We start from the raw sequence: 10,967 nt of genomic DNA, 5'->3' as shown, positions 1-10,967 counted from the left end.
TACAGGAGGATAGAGGTCCCTGCCCGCGAGGGCTCACACTCTACAGGGAAGGGTAAGAATACAGAAGGTGAGGGAAGAGCTGGTTGTGCGATGCTATGGTGGACTGAGGGTTACTGCAGGTTTAGGCTTGTTGGAAGAGGTTTATCTTCAGGTTACTGAACTATATTCAATCAATATAGTGTGACCATGTGAGGACAGCATTGTGACGCATAATATATTGGACCACTTCTCTGACAGCCGCAGGAACAAATTTGCATAAAAGGGTGTGGAGGATCCCTACAGTTTTGTTGACATTTACAGAAATGTGTATATATTTTCACCCAGAGCTACAGTATTTCTGTGAGTAAAAACTGAACATATCCTAATTTTGGAGAAAAAAACCCTTAACCCTTTTTAATCAGTGAGGCTTCTAAAATCTTCATGTGCCATACTCTTCCAACAACTTCAATTTAAACTATATATTATCCCTTTAGTGACAGAGCTAATTTTCACCTTAATGACCAGACCAAATTTTGCAATTCTGACCAGTGTCACTTCATGAGGTTATAACTCTGGAACGCTTCAACGGATCCCGGTGATTCTGAGAATGTTTTTTCGTCACATATTGGACTTCATGTTAGTACCAAATTTAGGACAATATTTTTTGCGTTTATTTATGAAAAAAATTGAATTTTGGCAAAAATTTTGAAAATTTAGCAATTTTCAACTTTTGAATTTTTATACCGTTAAACCAGTGATTTCTGTGACACAAAATAGTTAATAAATAACATTTCCCACATGTCTACTTTACATCAGCACAATTTTGGAAACAAAATTTTTTTTTGTTAGGAAGTTAGAGGGGTTCAAAGTTTATCAGCGATTTCTCATTTTTACATCAAAATTTACAAAACCATTTTTTTAGGGACCACATCACATTTGAAGTGACTTTGAGGGGCCTAGGTGACAGAAAATACCCAAAAGTGACACAATTCTAAAAACTGCACCCCCAAAAGTACTCAAAACCACATTCAAGAAGTTTATTAACCCTTCAGGTGCTTCACATGAACAAAAGCAATGTGGAATGAAAAAAAGCAAAAATTAAATTTTACCTAAAAATGTTGCTCTAACCCAAATTTATTCACTTTTAGAAGACATAACACAACAAAATGGACCCCAAAACTTGTTACCCACTTTCTTATGAACGCGCCAATACCCCACATGTGGTCAGAAACCTCTGTTTGGACAAATGGGAGGGCTCGGAACAGAAGGAGCAATATTTGAATTTTGGAAAGCAAATTTGGCTGAAATAGATTGCGGGCACCATGTTGCATTTACAGGTCCGCTAAGGTACCTAAACAGAAGAAACCCCTCACAAGTGATGCCATTTTGGAAACTAGACCCCTCAAGGCTTCTATCTAGGGGTATAGTGAGCATTTTGGATCCACAGGTACTTCACAGATTTTGTTATCGTTACGTTGTCATATTGAAAATTTTAATAATTTTCTCAAAAATGTTGCTTTAGCATTCATTTTTTCACTTTTTTAAGAGGTAATAACAAAAATTTGACCTCAAGGTTTGTTACCCACTTTTTTATGAGCGCGGTGATACCTCACATGTGGTCTGAAACCTTTGTTTGGACAAATGGGAGGGCTTGGAACGGAAGGAACAATATTTGAATTTTGGAAAGGAAATTTGGCTGAAAAAGATTATGGGCACCATGTCGCATTTGGAGGTCCCCTAAGGTACCTAAACAGCAGAAACCCCGCACAAGTGACCCCATTTTGGAAACTAGGCCCCTCAAGGAATTTATCTAGAACTTTGGTGAGTACCCTGAACCCCCAGGTGCTTCACAGAATTTTATAACGTTGAGCCATGAAAAAAAAAAAAAAAATTTACCACAAAATTGTTATTTCAACCAGGTAGCTTTTTTTTTTAACAAGAGTAAAAGGAAAAAATTCAGCATAACATTTATTATGCAATTTCTCCTGAGTTTGGCGATACCTTATATGTGGTGGAAATCAACTGTTTGGGCGCATGGCAGGGCTCGGAAGGGAAGGAGTGCCATTTGACTGCAAAATTGGCTGGAATCAATAGCGGACGCCATGTTGCATTTGGAGAGCCCCTGAGGTGCCTAAACAGTGGAGGTCCCCCACAAGTGACCCCATTCTGGAAACAAGACACCTCAAGGCTTTTATCTAGGTGTATATTGAGCAGTTTGAATCCAAGAGTACTTCACAGAATTTGATAAGCTTAGGTTGCCATATTGAAAATTTTCATTTTTTTCACAAAAATGTTGCTTCAGCATCAAATTTCTTACTTTTTCAAGAGACAACAACAAACCGTGGACCCCACAGGTTGTTATCCAATGTCTTATAAGCACAGGGATACCCCACATGTGGCCAAAAACCTCTGTTTGGATAAATGGGAGGGCTTGGAATGGAAGGAGCACCATTTGAATTCTGGAAAAGTTGAAATAAATTATGGGCATCATGTCACATTTGCAGGGCCCCTTGGGTCCCTATACAGCAGAAACCCCCCACAAGTGACCCCATTTTGGAAACTGGATTTTATTCAGGAGTATAGTAAGCATTTTGAATCCACAGGTACTTCACAAAAATGTTGCTGTAGCAACAAATGTCTCACTTTTAGGCTATGTGGCCATGATCCAGCGACACGGCGTCTAGTACACAGTGTCAGCCTTCCTGCAGAGATGTGAGTGTTGTCCACGGGAGAACGCAGCTGCCCATGCCCACGATTTGGGTTCAGGCCGCTGTGGAGCTCTATGCTACCTGCAGAGAACACTCATCTCCGCAGCATAAATTGACATGCTGAGGCTCGGGAAGCTGCGCCACACGTCAGTGTATGCTGCAGAGAAAAGAAGCACAGTGGGCACGGGATTTCTAAAACTCCTTCCACTGTGCTTCTACTGCACAACGCAGCGCTACGGACGCAGGGAAAACACTCTGCGCCCAAAACGCTGCAAACCCCGATTGTGGGCACACAGCCTAAAAAGCGTCAATGGATGAATGGATAGATGTCAAACAAATATAACGTCCCATTCCCCTGCATATTCTAAGCTGGCGCCCTTTAGTGCCTTTCATGTGGCACTAAAGGGTGCCTAGCCTTGTATTTAGGCCCCCAAAAAATTAATAATTAAAATAAACGACATGGGGTCCCCCCTATTTTTGATAGCCAGCTAGGGTAAAGCAGACAGCTGTAGCCTGCAAACCACAGCTGACAGCTTCACCTTGGCTGGTGATCAATTTGGAGGGCTCCCCAGGCGGTTTTTAAAAAAAAAACCAAAAACGTGGGGTCCCCCCCAAATTAGATCACCAGCCAAGGTGAAGCAGACAGCTGGGGTCTGGTATTCTCAGGGTGGGAAGAGCCATGGTTATTGGACTCTTCCCAGCCTAAAAATAGCAGGCCGCAGCCGCCCCAGAAGTGGCGCATCCATTAGATGCGCCAATCCTGGCGCTTCGCTCCAGCTCATCCCGCGCCCTGGTGCGGTGGCAAACGGGGTAATATACGGGGTTGATACCAGCTGTAATGTCACCTGGCATCAAGCCCTGGGGTTAGTGATGTCACAGCATCTAAACAGATACCCGACATTACTAACCCAGTCAAGTAATAGAAAAAAATAAAGACAAAAAAAAAAATTTATTTGAAAAAAAAACTCCCCGAAACATTCCTCTTTTACCAATTTATTGAAAATAAATAAATTTCGGTCGCTGTAATCCATGTTGGAGGTCCCTCGGCGACTCTGGACCTTCTAGAATATGGGGGGCACGTTCAGGGAACGTATCCCCCATTTTCTGGAAGAGCAAGCTCTCCATGAGCAGTGTGGGTGCAGTAATCTGAGAATACTGCACTCACACTGCCCCGGTCCAACCTAGGGCAGAGTGACCTGCAGTAATCTCATTCCAGAATATGAGGGGCACGCTCACAGAACGTACCCCTCATTTTCTAGAACAGCAGTCTCTCCATGTGAGGAGTGTGGCTGCAGATTACCATACTCACCCTCCCCCGGTCCACAGTGCAGCAGCCTGTGCAGCAGTGACGTCAGAGTCCCTGCTTGCAGGGATCCAGCTGACAGCCGCTGTCTGCGCATGCGCCGCCAGCTTTCAAGAAGCAGGCGGCGTGATCGCAGGGACGGAGCACCAGCAGCCAGGTAACGTAAGACCGGCGGCTGGGGGGCGCTGGGCTGGGCTGGGGGAGGTGACGGGGGGTGACGGCGGGAGACGGCGGGACAACTTTCTGCCGCATGTGACGTGTCACATGCGGCAGAAAGAGCAGGATGAATGCGGCCGCCATCTTCCACGATCCGGAGGGGGGAGGCAGCTCTAGAGAACCGGAGGGGGCTCCGGGGACCAGAGATCTCCGGTGGCCCGGAGGAGAGGTCAGGGGGAGGACATTTCCCTCCGATCTGAAATGTTTGATCATTTCAGATCGGAGGGAAATGAATGCAGAGCTGGCGGCGGCGGGAGTTTTCAGCGCGCGTCGGCGCCATCTTGGATTTTCCGGAGGGGGGGGGGGCTGTTGGATAGATTTCTCCGGTACCGGGGGCTTTGGGGGCACTAAGGGCTCATATTTATTTCTCATCTGACATGTTTGATCACGTCAGATGACAAATAAATCAATTTTACCGGCCATTTATTTTTTTTTAATGTTGTCACCGGTATATGGTTTATACCGGCGATCGCATTAACGGGGTCCAGAAAAAACACCCCGATTCATAATCTGGGGGGTCTCAGCTACCCCCGGTAGCTGAAACCCCCGAGATTTTCGGTCGCTGGGGGGCGCTACAGGGTTTTTTCGGGCCGCCGCTTTAAAGCGGCGGAACAGAATAAGTACCCTGTTTTGCTGCCGCTTTAAGTCGTACGGCCGTCGTTATGAGGTTATATATATATATTTACAGTAGGGTTCAAAATAATAGCAGTCCAATATGACTAACCAGATTTTTCACTGTTTTTGGTATAAATTATATTACCATGTCAATCAATTTACCAGCTGGTGGAATAAATCCTCTGGAGTCTGATGGCTTTCTAAGTCTGTGTATCTGAATAATTGAATGGGGTGCGAAGTTAAATTAGTAGGGTCAATCATTCTGTGAAGAAACTGGTGGCCCTTATTTAACCACCAGGCGATTTTCCATTTTTCTTTTTTGCTCTGTTCCTTCTAAGAGCTGTAACTTTTATTTTTCAGTCAATCTTGCCATATGAGGGCTTGTTTTTTTGCAGGACGAGTTGTACTTTTAAATGAAACCATTAGTTTTACCATATATTGTACTGGAAAACGGCAAAAAAATTGCAAGTGTGGAAAAATTGCAAAAACAAAGTGCGATTGCATGATTATTTTTGTGATATTTTATTCAGTGTTCACTATATGGGAAAACTGATATGTTGGTGTGATTTGGTCCCAAAAAAGTCACACTTATGTGCCATTTTCCGCGACCCGCAACGTTCTAATTTTTTGGGATCCATGGCTCAGTGACGGCTTATTTTTGCGTCTCGAGCTGACATTTTTAATGGTACCATTTTTGCACAGATGCTACATTTTGATCGCCTATTATTGCATTTTGCGCAAAATTTGCGATTAACAAAAACCATAATTTTGGAGTTTGGAATTTTTTTGACGCTATGCCGTTTACCGATCAGATTGATTTTTATATTTTGATAGATCGGATATTTCTGAACTCTGCAATATTAAATGTGTTTATATTTTTTAACCCTTTAATTTTCAATGAGGTGAATGGGGGGTGAATTGAACTTAGATTTTTTAAAACTTTTTTTATTTTACTAGGAGGGCTATAAAAATCAGCAGTCTGATCGCTCATTCATTTCTGTAGATTAGAGCTGCACAGGTCAGATCTGCAGAAATGCTCATTTTCTGTAACAGTGGCTACTCTGCCAGCAGTTAGGCCGGTTTCAGACTTCCGTGTTTTATCAGGTACCAGTCACACGCATGGTTATGGTCACACGTGTGACATCCAAGTTTGCATATGTGTGACACGTACCAGGTAAAACACGTGTCTCTGTAATGAAAAGATGTTCTACATTTACCTCTATCCAGTGATGCTGTCTTCTGCTCTGCTGCATCCCGCTCCTAACCCCCGCTCATTATTTTCATTGATTATTCACTGCCCGAGGATCTGGAAGCAGAAGCATCGCGGGGACAGCACAGCCGAGGACAGAACCGCGGAGGACATCGTCGGTGACAGGTGAGTATACCAGCAGTTTGTGCAGTGACATCCACGGGGTCATCGGAGTTACCAATGAACTCTCATGAACCCCTGGAAGTCACTGACACTTGCTGTAGCACAGTTGTCGCAGGGGTGTCATCAGGAGGTCATCAGAGTTCATTGGGAAATCCGATGACCTCCTGGACGTCCCTGCACACACACTGCTGGCAGGATACTCACCTGTCACTAGCGATGTCCCCAGCGATGCTGTCCTCGGTGGTGCTGTTTCCAGCATTGTCACCGCAATGCTCCCGCTTTCAGCTGCTCACTGCAATGAATAATCAATGAAAATAATGAGCGGGGGTTAGGGGCAGGAGGCAGCAAAGACAGCATCGCATGATTTAAAAACCCGTGTTTTCTCCGGTCCATGTCACACTGATGTCACACGGATCACATCAGTGTGCGATCCGTGTGACATCCGTGCTGCCGGAGAAAAAATTGACATGTCTGCGTGTGTGCGTGCGGGGTCATGAGAGGTCACACGGTCCGTGTAAAAACACGACCGTGTGAGTACACAATAGGATAACATGGGTACGTGTGACATCTGTGTTAAAAACAGATGTCACACGTACCTAAAACACGGGCGTCTGAAACCAGCCTTAGAGGACGTGAGTCATAATAGCACAGGAGTCATCACATGACCCTACTACCATGGCAACCATCGGCTCCATGTGATCACGTCACGTGGACTCTGATGGCAGAGGGTAAGTACATGTTAACCACATTGGGCATTTAAATTGCGCTATCCCATTTTGAAAGCACGATTTAAGGGGTTAACAGGCACGAGTGGATCGCGGATCCACCTGCGCGGCACACGTCAGCTGTTCAAATCAGCTCACATGTGCGGGGATTGCCGCAGGCTCACCGCAGCAGCCGGCGGTCACCGCTCCATGATTTAGGAAGTACCTGTACATCCTCGGTCATGAAGGGGTTAAGGGTGAAGCCAACCCATATTGTACATGCATTTCTCCTTGAAAACCTGAGAAATATGGGTCGTTCGAGACATTGTTCATAAACACAGCGTACATTGATTGAAAAGTTGATTGGAGTGGGTAAAACGTATAAAAGAAGTGCAGACAATGATTGGCTGTTCAGCTAAAATGACCTCCAATGCCTTAAAATGAAAAGCAAAAAACAGAGATGTGGAAGAAAACGGAAGACGACCATTCAAATGGATGGAAGAATAGCCAGAATGGCAAAGGCTCAGCCAATGATCAGTTGATGATCAAAGACAGTCTCAAGTTACCTGTGAGTACTGTGACAGTTAGAAGACGCCTGTGTGAAGCTAATCTATTAGCAAGAAGTCCCCGCAAAGTCCCACTGTTAAATAAAAAAAAAACAAAAAAACCCCCCACATGTACTGAGGTGGATACAATTTGCCAAAGAACAGATTAAGGCTAAGTTCACACACTGCGTTTTTTTGCGGCACAAAAACGCACCCGCGGCAAAAACGCATGCGTTTTTACTGCATTTTTTTGCTGCATTTTTATGCATTTATCAGTGAACAATGCCATTAAAGATTGTTGGGAAAAAAAAAAAAAGGTCTGATGTCATTTCTTCAATATGTTTTTCATTCTCCACTAGTGTATGCAGGAGAGCAGACAGCTGCAGAACTACAAGGCTCAGCATGCTCCATCCAGGACTGTATGCTGGAGGGAGAGGCAGGGGGAGCAGAACTACAAGGCTCAGCATACTCCATCCACTAGTGGATGCAGGAGAGCAGACAGCAGCTGCAGAACTACAAGGCTCAGCATCCTCCATCCAATAGTGTATGCAGGAGAGCAGACAGCAGCTGCCGAACTACAAGGCTCAGCATCCTCCATCCAGGACGGTATGCAGGATTTCTTTGCCCCCCCCCCCCCCCAAAAAAAATGATGTGGGCTTCGCCATATTTTTGTATGCTAGCCGGGTACAGCAGGCAGGTACGGGCTTGCCCCCAACCCCCAGTTGCGTATTTGTACCCAGCTGGGAACCAAAAATATATAGAAGCCCTTTTTTTTTTTTTTTTTTTTAATTGTTTCACGAATTTCATGAAATAATTACAAAAAAAAAATTACGTGGCCTTCGCCCAATTTTTGAGTCCAGTCAGGTACAACTAGGCAGCTGGGGAATGGAATCCGCAATGCAGGGTGCCCAAGCTTTCTGGGCACCCCTGCTGCATATTGCAGTCTGCAGCCACCCCAGAAAATGGCGCTTTCATAGAAGCGCCATCTGCTGGCGCTGTATCCAACTCTTCCAGCTGCCTTGATGCTGGGTGGCTCGCTGCGTAATAATACACAGCTAGCCCTAACTCCATTATTAGCTGGCCCTAAGCCCGAAATTCATGGTGTCACGCCAATATTAGACATGGCCACCATGAATTTCTAGTAAAGATAAAAAAAAAAAACAAACATCACAGAAAAAATATTCAGGTACCTGCACTGCACTGGATTCAGGTACCTGCACTGCACTCCGGAGCCCTCACCTGAGCTCCGGCATGCAGCCTAGACTATACCGCGAGCGCTGAGTGATTCTGAAACTCGTGTAAAACACGTATAGGAGACTGATTCAAGTTGTAAAATATTAAATTTTATTAAATATTAGCCAAAAGGGATAAAAATTCATTTTTCATAGATGTAAATATGAGGTAGGTGGATTCTATACTCACCCACCCTTCAAAAAACCACCCAGGTCAACCCATCATAATCTCAAGAGGATATGTAAACAGCCAGTGCAAATACAATATAGGAACACCATGTGATCAAATAGTCACATCAAAAAGCAACAGTTTTTAGACTTACTCATGATGTAAAAATGGAGAGCCTGACAGAGGTGGTTCAGAGGTGGGTAGGTGAATATCCTTCAACCCGGACGCGCGTGTCGCCAAAGCTTCATCAGCGGGGTGCAGGAGAATGGATAATCTCACACCACGCTCCTCATTTATAGCAGTGAGTAAACTGATTACTAGTGCCGTTTTCCATGTGTGTGTAGCGCCAACGTAGCGGCGCATGCGCGCAGGACGGGGCACCCGGAAGTGGCGTCGCCGCATGGCGGCTCTCATCCCCGAAGCGCACGTCAGAGGGAATTCCCTCAGTGACGTCACCAGACATGTGCATCTGGAATATTGAGGCCACTGCGCGAAGACATCCGGAGGCCGCGCAGCGGCAGCACCCACACACAGAGAATGTTAATGTGGTGACCGGTGTGCGATGCACATGAAGAATCTGACCCATCAAAAAATGGCAAGAGAGAGGTAAAGAAAAAGGAAAACGGGGAAAGACACGAGGAAAGAGACAAGGGAACATAAGCCATCAAGGTGCCTTGTTAAAGCATGCAAATGGTAAAACATAGCTGTAGCAAGTTCCCATCATATTATATATGCCCAAGTCTACCCCTAATATATGGATGAGTCATCACCCACATATAAATATCACACGCTGTTAGCCCACAGATACACATATATACATGGAGGCAAGCACATAATCAAACATCATTAGCAAGCCACTTTGGTATATCCCATTCAATAGATCCAGAGTCCATGCAATATGTCTGTTGCTGCATTCATTCTCATCAGGGCTCCCAGCATGGTGAAGTAGTAGTTCATAATTCAATCTAGATGGTCAGTCTATCTTCTTGTCAATCGGTCACTCCTATATATTCATCACCAGCAATCCAAAGTAACAATGAGGAGGGTGTGCATAGAATTTACTGTTAAAATAATACATAGAGACAACACAATTAAAAAGAGTCCTGGAGCAACACTGCATAGAATACTTCCATTAGTCAAGATCTTAAGGGTACTTTACATGTTGCGACATCGCTAGCGATCTCATTAGCGATGTGAAATTCTAGATCGCAAGTGCGATCTTTTGAGATCGCACATGCGCAAAATGACCTATGTGCGATCTCGAAAGATTGCGCTTGCGATCTAGAATTTCACATCGCTAACGAGATTGCTAGCGATGTCGCAGCATGTAAAGTACCCTTTAATCTCATATATCCCAAACAATTACGTCACCAAAGATTTTATTCTCAGAACCACCTCCATGTTCCTAAATCATGAACATTTCCATATGGATTTAGCATGTGGAATAGGCATTAAGAGGGGCAGACCCAAGGCTGGGGGCTCACAAAAAGGAGGAAAAGCTTAATTTCTCATTTAGCCCCATAGGGGCCATAGTGCCCAGAGTGACAATCCAACGGCACTCCATTTGGGCCAACCGCCTTTTTAGATCGCCCCCCCTAATGCCGCAGTGTAGAATATCAATCCCTCTGACCTTTAGTCCTGAGGGATCGCAGCTATGGTGAACATGGAAGTGTCATGGGAGGGTTCTGAGGAGTGACAAATCCAAACATTGTTTTGAGTTGAGAATGTCACGGACATGCTCTCTTATTCTTGTCCGAAGCTGCCGTGATGCGAGTCCAACATACATCTTTTGGCACGGACAGGTTGCCAAATAAATGAAGTATGTGCTATTGCAGGAGATACGTTTTAGAGTCTTAAATGTTTTTTTTACCGTCGGCAGAGCTAAAATCGGAACCCCTAATGATGTTTCTTTCCCTCCAGGCCAGGCAATCCCCGCATGGAAAGCAGCCACCCCCTCCCTCCCCAATATTCCCACAGAGATACCGAAGGGATTACTTGGTTTGGCCACATAGTGGCTATCCACCAACATGTCCTTAAGGTTTCTTCCTCTCCGAGATGTCATAAGGGGCGACTTTGGGATAAGACCTGCCAGACCCAGGTCCGTTTGTAAGACCGACCAATGTC

Source organism: Anomaloglossus baeobatrachus, chromosome 2, assembly GCF_048569485.1.
Source record: "Anomaloglossus baeobatrachus isolate aAnoBae1 chromosome 2, aAnoBae1.hap1, whole genome shotgun sequence".
Classification (NCBI taxonomy): Eukaryota; Metazoa; Chordata; class Amphibia; order Anura; family Aromobatidae; genus Anomaloglossus; species Anomaloglossus baeobatrachus.
Note: the sequence above shows the minus strand (reverse complement) of the source record.